This window comes from Palaemon carinicauda, unplaced genomic scaffold, assembly GCF_036898095.1.
Source record: "Palaemon carinicauda isolate YSFRI2023 unplaced genomic scaffold, ASM3689809v2 scaffold817, whole genome shotgun sequence".
Taxonomy (NCBI): domain Eukaryota; kingdom Metazoa; phylum Arthropoda; class Malacostraca; order Decapoda; family Palaemonidae; genus Palaemon; species Palaemon carinicauda.
The window spans coordinates 72,677-85,264 of NW_027172113.1; positions in this window are offsets into that span (position 1 = coordinate 72,677).

Sequence of the window (12,588 nt, forward strand, 5' to 3'; positions counted from 1 at the left end):
CCCATGATGTATGGGACAAGACTTTTAAAAGATTCATAGCTTCAACACATTTAGCTTTTAATGTTTTTAAGTGAGAAACCCATGTAAGCCTACAGTCAAATATCAACCCTAAAAATTTTGCTTCACTTGCACATGGGATCCGTTGACCTTTGATGTATATATCCGGGTCTGGATGTACTCCCCGTATACGACAGAAATGGACAATTGTAGTTTTACTTGTTGAGAACTTAAATCCATTCATATCGGCCCAATGGATAATTTTATCAATAGTGAGTTAGATTTTTCTCTCAATCATTGCCTTTCTGGCTCCAGCAAATGATATGGAGATTGATTGATTGATTGATTGAAAGTTTTCTGGCATCCTGACATCTAAGGTCATTGACGCCGATACCATTTACTGTATATGAAAATTAAAAGAGAATTCGATTAAAACCATAAAAATTAAGAAGTCATTACAATAGTTAAATAGTTTTCAGAAGACCTGCTTCTGAAATAAATCTAAAAATTCCGCTCGCATTGATTGATTGATTGATTGAAAGTTTTCTGGCATCCTGACATCTAAGGTCATTGACGCCGATACCATTTACTGTATATGAAAATTAAAAGAGAATTCGATTAAAACCATAGAAATTAAGAAGTCATTAAAATAGTTAAATAGTTTTCAGAAGACCTGCTTCTGAAATAAATCTAAAAATTCCGCTCGCATAGTAAGACACATCATGTCCAAGAATCTTGGCAAGGATAAACCTGCCATCCTCACCTCGAGCCTCAAACAGATATCTATTTCTTAAGTTAGTAAAATTAGGGCATTCGGTCAACAAATGCCTCACTGTTAAAGGTACTAAGCAGTCCTCGCAATATGGTTGGTGTTGGCCCTTCAGCATAAACTCGTGTGTCAACCGTGTGTGACCAATACGGAGACGACAAAGAGTCGTCTCCCATTTTCGGGGAATCATGTTATACCTCCAAGGTGATATGATATTTGTTACTTCCCTCATTTTATTGCCATCTTGACTATCCCAGTGCTGTTGCCATTTATCACAAACCAATTTCTTGATGTAATGTAGGAAATCGTTACATGGAATGGGATACCTCCTTGGTAGCAACTCGGATGCCGCATTCTTCGCCAGTAAATCTGCCTTCTCATTCCCAGACACACCTACATGTGCTGGAACCCAACAAAATCGAACAGTTATACCTTTCCGTCCAATAATAAAAAGCCATTCTAAAATATTTAAAACTAGAGGGTTACTAGAATTAAAAACTTCTAAAGCTTGAAGAACACTCCTTACATCACTAAAAATTGTAAAATTACCCTCCTTTTCCAAAGCTATTTTCTCAATAGCGGTTAATATGCCATACAGTTCGGCAGTAAATATGGAAGCTGTTAGAGGAAGTGCACCTCTGCAATTAAAATCATTACTCCAAATCCAACGCCAGCATCAGATTTGGAGCCATATATAAAAGTCGATCCCCTATGTTCTTCAACATGTTCCATAAAAAGAGACCTGGATTCTAAGTCAGTCAAATTCTTCTTAACTCCAATAAAGTATCTACAAAAAGATATGTCAGGTAATTTCCATGGAGGCATTGATGATACCTTGAATGGAAACACCTTATTTCTAATTATATCCAGATTGTTTAATAATTGGTTAACCCGAAACCCAAAAGGTTGAGGAGATTTTGGGTGCAACTCAAAGTAGGTTGAGTGCCTTACAAGGCTTGCAGTTTGAAAGGCTGAAGAATTGGGGAGTCTTTGCAATCTAAACCAATACCGAATAATAGAGGACATTCGGTAAAGGTCCAGAGGCAACTCCCCAGCATCAACAAGGAGACTTGTGATAGGGGAGGTTCTAAAGGCTCCTGTGGACAATCTAATGCTAGCATGATGTATTGAATCTAGTATTTTTAACCGGCTTGGGGTTGCTGAGGAGTATATTTCGCATCCATAACTAATTTTGGAAAATATCAAGGCCTTGTATAATTTTAAAATTGTATTGCGGTCTGCCCCCCATGATGTATGGGACAAGACTTTTAAAAGATTCATAGCTTCAACACATTTAGCTTTTAATGTTTTTAAGTGAGAAACCCATGTAAGCCTACAATCAAATATCAACCCTAAAAATTTTGCTTCACTTGCACATGGGATCCGTTGACCTTTGATGTATATATCCGGGTCTGGATGTACTCCCCGTATACGACAGAAATGGACAATTGTAGTTTTACTTGTTGAGAACTTAAATCCATTCATATCTGCCCAATGGATAATTTTATCAATAGAGAGTTGGATTTTTCTCTCAACCATTGCCATTCTGGCTCCAGCAAATGATATGTCATCCACAAATAATGTTGCGAGAACATCACGGGAAACGACTGAGGATATCCCATTAATTGCTAGTGCAAAAAGGGTTACACTCAGCACACTCCCCTGAGGAACTCCTTCTTCCTGGCATTTACTCTGTGATAGAGCTTCCCCAACTCTCACTTGGAATGAATGATTTAAAGTTTTCAGGCATCCTGACATCTAAGGTCATTGACGCCGGTAACATTTAATTTATATATACAAAAGTAAAAAATGAAATAAAATAGAAAAATAAAGAGTATTCAATTAAAATCATAAAAATTGAATGTCATAAAAGTTAAATATTTTTCAGAAGACCTGCTTCTGAAAGAAATCTAAAAATGCCACTTGCATGGTAGGACACATCATTTCCAAGAATCTTGGCAAGGATGAACCTGCCACCCTCACCTCGAGCCTCAAACAAATATCTATTCCGCAAGATGTTATAATTGGGGCATTCGTTCAACAAATGCCTTACTGTTAGAGGTACTAAACAGTTGTCACAATACGGTTGCTGTTGGCCCTTCAGCAGAAACTCATGTGTCAACCGAGTGTGACCAATACGGAGACGACAAAGAGACGTCTCCCATTTTTAGGCCATCATATTATACCTCCAAGGAGATATGTCATTTGTTACTTCCCTCATTTTATTGCTATCTTGACTATCCCATTGCTGTTGCCATTTATTGCAAACCAATTTCTTGATGTCAGGTAAGAAATCATTACAGGGAATGGGATATCTTCTTGGCAGCAACTCGGATGCAGCCTCCTTAGCCAGTGAATCTGCCTTCTCATTCCCGGACACACCTACATGTGCTGGAACCCAACAAAATTGAACTGTTATACCTCTCCGTCCAATAAGGAAAAGCCATTCTAAAATCTTTAAAACTAGAGGGTTATTAGAATTAAAAACTTCCATAGCTTGAAGGACACTCCTTGCATCACTAAAAATTGTAAAATTACCCTCCTTCTCCAACGCTATTTTCTCAATAGCAGTTAATAGGCTATGCCATACAGTTCGGCAGTAAATATGGAAGCGGTCAGAGGAAGTGCACCTCTACAATTAAAACCATTACTATGTACTCCAAATCCAACGCCAGCATCAGATTTGGAGCCATCAGTATAGATAAAAGTCGATCCTCTATGTTCTTTAACATGTTCATTAAAAAGAGACCTGGCTTCTATGTCTGACATAGTCTTCTTATCTCCAATAAAATATTTACAAAAAGATATCTCTGGTAACTTCCATGGAGGCGTTGATGATACCTTGAATGGAAGTATCTTATTTCTAATTATATCCAGACTATTTAATAATCGTTTCACCCGAAAGCCATAAGGTTGAGGAGATTTTGGGTGCAACTCAAAGTATGATGCTTGTCTTAAAAGGCTTGCAGTCTGAAAGGCTAGAGAGTTAGGGAGTCTTTGCAATCTAAACCAATACCGAAGAATGGAAGACATTCGGTAAAGGTCTAGAGGTAACTCTCCAGCATCAACAAGGAGACTTGGGATAGGCGAGGTTTTAAAAGCTCCAGTAGACAATCTAATACCTGCATGATGTATCGAATCTAATATTTTTAACCGGCTTGGGGTGGCTGAAGAATATACCTCACAACCATAACTAATTTTGGAAAAAATCAAGGCCTTGTATAATTTTAAAATAGTATTGCGGTCTGCCCCCCATGATGTATGGAACAATACTTTTAAGATATTCAGAGCTTCAACACATTTAGCTTTTAGTGCTTTTAGGTGAGAAACCCAGGTAAGTCTACAGTCAAATATCAAACCTAAAAATTTGGTTTCCGATACACATGGTATCCGTTGACCTTTAATGTATATATCCGGGTCTGGATGTACTCCCCAGATACGACAAAAATGGTCAATGGTAGTTTTACTTGTCGAGAACTTGAATCCATTCATGTCAGCCCACTGGATAATTTTATCAATAGAGAGTTGGATTTTTCTCTCAACCATTGCCATTCTAGTGCCAGCAAATGATATTGAGAGATCATCCACAAATAATGTTGAGAGAACATCCTGGGGAATGGCTGAGGATATCCCATTAATTGCTAGTGCAAAAAGGGTTACACTCAGCACACTACCCTGAGGAACTCCTTCTTCCTGGCACTTACTCTCTGATAGAGTTTCCCCCACTCTCACTTGGAAAACTCTAAGTGAAAGAAATGCCTGAATAAATAGTGGCAGCTCTCCTCTCAATCCCAATTCATGAATGGTTTTAAGAATACCATATCTCCATGTGGTATCATATGCCTTTTCAAGGTCAAAAAATACTGTAACATGGTGCTGTTTGGAAGCAAAGGCTTCACAAATAGAAGACTCAAGTCGTATCAACACATCAGTCGTTGAGTGCATTTTTCGGAATCCACATTGAATCGGTGATAAAATACCTTTCTTTTCAAGGTACCATATCAGCCTTGCATTGACCATCTTCTCCATGATTTTACATAAACAAGATGTCAATGCAATAGGACGATAGTTTGCTGCTAAAAACTTGTCTTTACCGGGTTTTAAAAAGGCTAAAATAATGGCTAGTTCCCAAACACTTGGGTAACTATGATCATGCCATATTCTATTAATAATGCTTAAAATAAATAGCTTTGTATTAAAATGGACATGTTTAATCATTGCATATGGAATTCCATCGGGTCCAGGGGCTGTATCGTTGCAATGAGCAAGTGCGGAATCAAATTCTCTTTCAGTGAAAGGAGAATTATACGACTCTTCCCTTCTTGTTGCAAAATTTAAAATTTTATTTTCTTCAGTGCTCCTATACTGGTGACCAGGGGCTCCTTCATACTTGCTGGATACATTTGATAAATGATTAGCCAAGCCATTGCTAACTTCATTTGCTTCAGTTACATACTGGCCATTCACCTTCAACACTGGTGGTGGGTTGGGGGTGAATTTGCCAGCTATCTTTTTTACTTTCCTCCACACAGAAGATGGTGGTGTTCTACTGTTAATGGAGGAAACAAAAGACATCCATGACTGGCGCCTTGCTTCTTTCATGGCACGACGGAACTGTGCTCTACATTTCTTGTACATAATTAAATTCTCATCAGTTCTGCGTCTACGCAATCGTGTTAGAGATCTTCTTGTGGCTCTGTGGAGTGCAGTTAGTTCTGAAGACCACCACGGGACTGGTCGTCGTTTGAATAACCCTGTTGTTTTGGGAATTGAATTGACTCCTGCTGTATGAAGAGTTCCATTCAGCAGGTCTATAGCATCATCAATACTTTCAAAATGTTCTGCTCTCCCTTCGATTTCACTTAGCTCACAAAATTTAACCCAGTCTGCCTTGTCTAGATTCCAACGTGGCGATCTTTGCAAAGGTGGACCCTTGTTGGTGTTTATAATGATTGGTGCATGATCACTAGTATGCCAATCATCTAATGTCCTCCAATCAAAATCAAGAAGGCAGTTAGAGCTTGCAATTGAAAGGTCAATGCATGACAAAGTACCTGTCTGAACATGGAAGTGCGTGGGCTCTCCAGTATTAAGGAGCCCCACATCCTCATCCTCCACTATTGATGAGATAATATTGCCCCTTGTGTTGGCCAAAACATCACCCCATAAAGGATGTCTACCATTCATATCTCCCAGTAAGAGAAAAGGTTGAGGGAGTTGTTGAATAACTTTTGCTAAATCATCATATAAAATATCATCATTTGGAGGTAAGTACAGAGAGCATATTGTATATTTTCTCCCTATATCAATTTGTACAACAACTGCCTGCAGGGTTGTACGTATAGACATGGGTATTTGGGGAACATCTCGACGAATGTACATGAGACTTCCGCCATGGCTCCCTGCTTGTTGATTATATGGTGTTCTATAGCTAACATACTCTCGAGGACTAGGAGTGTTAGAATCAAGCATACTTTCCTGTAGACATACTATTATGGGGGAATGCTCATGAATTAGGAGCTTAAGTTCTTCATATTTCGCCCTCAAACCCTGACAGTTCCATTGCAAAATGGAGGAGAAAACTATGGATTATTTCTGGAAGACGTCTTGGGTGAGATCTTCCCATTAGCAGTTTTTAATCTAACATTATTACTTGTAGGTTTCTTCAGAGATGGTCTTGTTATGTTGGGTTTTACGTTGGAGTTTTTCTTTGTATCTTTTTTATATATTTGTTGAGGGGGATGGTGGACCTCAACTTGAATTTCTGATTTATTTAAATTGTCTTCTGGTTGATCGCCAACATCAACAGACAAAACATCATATTTATTTGATGTCATAATTCTAGTATTTCTTATGGAAGGGGGTGAGAGAGATGGAGGTCTCTCTCTTTTACGATTAATAGGTTGCGAGTTACCAGGTTTTTGTACCTTCCCCACTACAGGTACACCTGATAACTTGGTGTCAGGTGGAATCTCCATTAAATCAGGCAAGGATATGGCCTGGGAGAGGTTAGTACTATCCTTTGTAATGGGGGACAAAGGTTTGATAGTGCTGGGCAATGTCTTTTGGTTGATACTCAATGATAAATGTTTAGGAGGAGATGTTCTTATCTTATGCACCACTTTATCAATAGATTGTGAATTCCTTTTTCGAGAACTACCTAGAGTAGTAGGTGGGTGAGATGATTCCCGAGGAACTTTTTCTCCTGTTTTTAATGTTTTTGCATAAGTATTAGATTTATTTAATGATCTCTTGGCATACCCCACGCTTACATGTTCAATAATTGATTTATTGAGGGCAGCCTCTTCTAACTTATAAAACTGGCAGCTCCTATCATTAGATTTATGATTAGAGTTGCAGTTTAAGCACCTTGCCTCAAGTGTACAATCCCCATGGTAAATTTTGGAGCAAGTATTACAAATTTTTTCATTATTGCAAACTTTGGAAGGATGTCCAAATTTAAAGCAATTATAACATTGCAGTGGCTTCTGCTTAAAAGGTTGAACTCTGATCCTTTCGTTTTCTATGTCTATGTGGAAAGGTACATCAGCATCCTGGAAAGTAAGAACAATCATTGATGTTCCAGGTACTTTATGTACTTTCCACACTGATAGGGGACACATGGCCAATATCTCCTCTTCAGTAAATTCATACAGATCCCTATTAAAAACCACTCCCCTTCCATAGCTAAAGTTTAGATGGGGTTTGATGTCCAATTTTATATCATCATTTACTGACTTCAAATTAGACAGTATAACAGACTGTGTGTATGACTTGGCCTTTATCAAGAAACTTTTCTTCCCGAATCGAGATATATCTCCAGGTGCGATCGTACCTACCTTCCTCTGAAGAAATTTGCATATCCGGAAATAATTTTCCGTACCTCCTACAGATTGAGCAAGAAGCCACATTGGTGGTTTTGGCTTTCTTTGAGATGGTATATCTGCCTCTATATCTTTATCAGCCCAGTCTGCTGGTCTGTAGACATCCAGATCTTTAGGTGCCCCATCACACAGAGCACCCTTAACACTCATATTACCTACTTTAATATCAACAATGTTACAGCTTGCATTAAATGCTTCCTCGTGACAATTAAATGATAACCAAGATTCCCAATTATCATCTTGAAGTTTCATTCTAATTTCTTTTATTGATCCGTAACACTCAAATATTTTATGTAGCACATCATAATTAGCTTCTAAAGGGATTTGGGTAACGTGCAGGACTTTCAGTTTTCCTGTGTTGCCCAAATTACCCTTTTTCAGAAAGTTTAAAGAACAGTCCTTTTTAGTTCCTACGTCGTCAACGGAGTTTTCTTTAAATGAATTGCCAGAGGTCGTCAACAGTGCCGGGGCGAGTCAGCATATCCAGGGGAGGTGGGGTCATTCTCACAAGAATCCATCGGAATAAAGAAAAGAGAAGAGTGATTTTTTGAATAGTTTGATTTACCTGCTTGAGAACATTAAGGCATCACATGTTGGAAAGGAAATTTGCACTCTCCACTACCGGCACAGTGAGAGTATATTTCCCAGATGGTCCACTCCATACCCTACCCGAAGGATAGCATCAAAACAGATATAGAGGCACAGGTGTAAGCTGAACCCGCCTGTTAGGACTGAGACCAAGAAACTATAGAATCATCCTCCCCATATCTGTAATGACGGGCTTCCGGCCAGAAGCCAAGAGTCCTACCCCAAGCACTGGATCCCCTGGATTCCGAAGACCCAACACTTGGAATAGTTCCGCCAAAAAGGTCCAAATCATCTTCGGGATGGCTGAGATCATCCTATACACTCACATATAGCTTTGAGCACAAAGGCCTCCCAACCGCGACACCTTTCACATTCATCAAAGCAGGCAGCAATACCGGATGCAGAAACATCCGCCCAAGAGGCAATAACAGATGTAGAAACATCCATGCCATAAAGAGAAAAAAAAAGATAATAAACATACATATATATGTAAAAATATACACATATACATATGGAAAATTTTACTCATAGGGTTGGGACAGCATCATGAAAGAAAGTTTATAATATTAGGAGAAGGTTGAAGCAATATAAAGAGGAAGAAAAAGATAAGAAAGAGAGAAATTTCGATTCGAACTGGGGGAGCAATTTCCCCAAGTTCGAGAGCCCTCTTGCCCGTCACGAAGTTTCAGCACGGGAATAAAATGCCGTGCTGAAGCTCAGTGACTTCATCAAGGCATTCTCTCATTAAGAGGGTCTCACTTGGAAAACTCTATGTGAAAGAAATGACTGGATGAATAGTGGTAGCTCACCTCTCAATCCGTACTCATGGATTCTTTTAAGTATACCGTATCTCCATGTGGTATCATATGCCTTTTCAAGATAAAAAAAAACTGTCACATGGTGCTGTTTGGAAGCAAAGGCTTCACAAATGGAGGACTCAAGTTGTATGAGCACATCAGTCGTTGAGTGCATTTTCCTGAATCCACATTGAATGGGTGATAAAATATTCTTCTTTTCAAGGTACCAAATCAGTCTTGCATTGACCATCTTCTCCATGATTTTACATAAACAAGATGTCAATGGAATAGGTCGGTAGTTTGCTGCTAAAAACTTGTCCTTACCGGGTTTTAAAAAGGCTAAAATAATGGCTAGTTCCCAAACACTTGGATAACTATGATCATGCCATATTCTATTAAAAATGCTTAAAATAAATAACTTTGTATTAAAAGGTACATGTTTAATCATTGCATATGGAATTCCATCGGGTCCAGGGGCTGTATCGTTACAAGTAGCAAGAGCAGAATCAAATTCTCTTTCAGTAAAAGGAGAATTGTATGACTCTTGCTTTCTTGTTGCGAAGTTTAAAACTTTCTTTTCTTCATTGCTCCTATACTGGTGACCAGGAGCTGCTTGACACTTGCACGATACATTTGAGAAATGGTCAGCCAGGGCATTGCTAACTTCGGTTGCTCCAGTCATATACTGGCCATTTATCTTTAACACTGGTGGTGGGTTTGGGGTGAATTTTCCTGCTATCTTTTTGACTTTCCTCCACACAGATGATGTTGGTGTTCTACAGTTAATGGAGGAAACAAAGGACATCCAAGACTGGCGCCTAGCTTCTTTCATGGCACGGCGGAACTGTGCTCTACATTTCTTGTATATGATTAAATTCTCCTCATTACGGTGCATGCGCAATCGAGTTAAAGACTTTCTTGTGGCTCTGTGCAGGGCAGTTAGTTCTGACGACCACCAGGGGACTGGTCGTCGTCTGAATATCCCAGTTGTTTTGGGAATGGAATTCACTCCTGCTGTGTGAAGAGTTCCATTAAGTAAGTCTATGGCATCATCAACACTTTCAAACTGTTCTGCATTTCCTTCAATTTCACTTAACTCCCGAAATCTATTCCAGTCCGCCTTATCAAGATTCCATCGAGGTGATCTTTGTAAAGGTGGACCATTGTTGGTGTTTATAATGATTGGTGCTAGATCACTAGTATGCCAATCATCTAATGTTCTCCAATTAAAATCGAGAAGACAGTTAGAGCTTGCAACTGATAGGTCAATGCAGGACAAGGTACCTGTCTGTACATGAAAATGTGTGGGCTCTCCTGTATTGAGGAGTCCGACATCTTCATTCTCCAAAATTGACGATATAATATTACACCTTGCATTTGCTAAAACATCACCCCATAAAGGATGTCTACTATTAAGGTCTCCTAGTAAGAGAAAGGGTTGTGGGATCCTTTTTTTTCAATAAAAACTCATATATCTTCTATAATTTTAGCCGGAGAGCGAAAATATGCGATGACCACATTTATACCCATAAAACGACTCTATGCTGTAGTCTAACACAAAATCTGACACCAAAAAATTTGGGGCATTATCTCTGACCCCGGCCATTACTCGATTCGGACCCCAAAAATAGGGCCCTTTTTCAATAAAAACTCATATATCTTCTATAATTTTAGCTGGAGAGCGAAAATATGCGATGACCACATTTATACCCATAAAACGACTCTATGCTGTAGTCTAACACAAAATCTGACACCGAAAAATTTCGGGCATTATCTCTGACCCCGGCCCTTACTCGATTCGGACCCCAAAAAAAGGGCCCTTTTTCAATAAAAACTCATATATCTTCTATAATTTTAGCCGGAGAGGGAAAATATGCGATGACCACATTTATACCCATAAAACGACTCTATGCTGTAGTCTAACACAAAATCTGACACCAAAAAACTTGGGGCATTATCTCTGACACCGGCCCTTACTCGATTCGGACCCCATAAATAGAGCCCTTTTTCAATAAAAACTCATATATCTTCTATAATTTTAGCCGGAGAGCGAAAATATGCGATGACCACATTTATACCCATAAAACGACTCTATGCTGTAGTCTAACACAAAATCTGACACCGAAAAATTTCGGGCATTACCTCTGACCCCGGCCCTTACTCGATTCGGACCCCAAAAATAGAGCCCCTTTTCAATAAAAACTCATATATCTTCTATAATTTTAGCCGGAGAGCGAAAATATGCGATGACCACATTTATACCCATAAAACGACTCTATGCTGTAGTCTAACACAAATCTGACACCGAAAAAATTTGGGGCATTATCTCTGACCCCGGCCCTTACTCGATTCGGACCCCAAAAATAGAGCCCTTTTTCAATAAAAACTCATATATCTTCTATAATTTTAGTCGTGAGAGCGAAATATGCGATGACCACATTTATACCCATAAAAACGACTCTATGCTGTAGTCTAACACGAAATCTGACACCGAAAAATTTGGGGCATTATCTCTGACCCCGGCCCTTACTCGATTCGGACCCCAAAAAAGGGCCCTTTTTTCAATAAAAACTCATATATCTTCTATAATTTTAGCTGGTGAGCAAAAATATGCGATGACCACATTCATACCCATAAAACGAATCTATGCTGTAGTCTAACACAAAATCTGACATCGAAAAATTTGGGGCATTATCTCTGACCCCGGCCCTTACTCGATTCGGACCCCAAAAATAGAGCCCTTTTTCAATAAAAACTCATATATCTTCTATAATTTTAGCCGGAGAGCGAAATATGCGATGATCACATTTATACCCATAAAACGACTCTATGCTGTAGTCTAACACAAATCTGACACCGAAAAATTTCAAGCATTATCTCTGACCCCGGCCCTTACTCGTTTCGGACCCCAAAAATAGGGTCCTTTTTCAATAAAAACTCATATATCTTCTATAATTTTAGCCGGAGAGCGAAAATATGCGATGACCACATTTATACCCATAAAACGACTCTATGCTGTAGTCTAACACAAAATCTGACACCGAAAAATTTCAAGCACTATCTCTGACCCCGGCCCTTACTCGTTTCGGACCCCAAAAATAGGGTCCTTTTTCAATAGAAACTCATTATATCTTCTATAATTTTAGCCGGAGAGCGAAAATATGCGATGACCACATTATACCCATAAAACGACTCTATGCTGTAGTCTAACACAAAATCTGACACCAAAAAATTTGGGGGCATTATCTCTGACCCCGGCCCTTACTCGTTTCGGACCCCAAAAATAGGGTCCTTTTTCAATAAAAACTCATATATCTTCTATAATTTTAGCCGGAGAGCGAAAATATGCGATGACCACATTTATACCCATAAAACGACTCTATGCTGTAGTCTAACACAAAATCTGACACCGAAAAATTTCAAGCATTATCTCTGACCCCGGCCCTTACTCGTTTCAGACCCCAAAAATAGGGTCCTTTTTCAATAAAAACTCATATATCTTCTATAATTTTAGCCGGAGGAGCAAAAATATGCGATGACCACATTTATACCC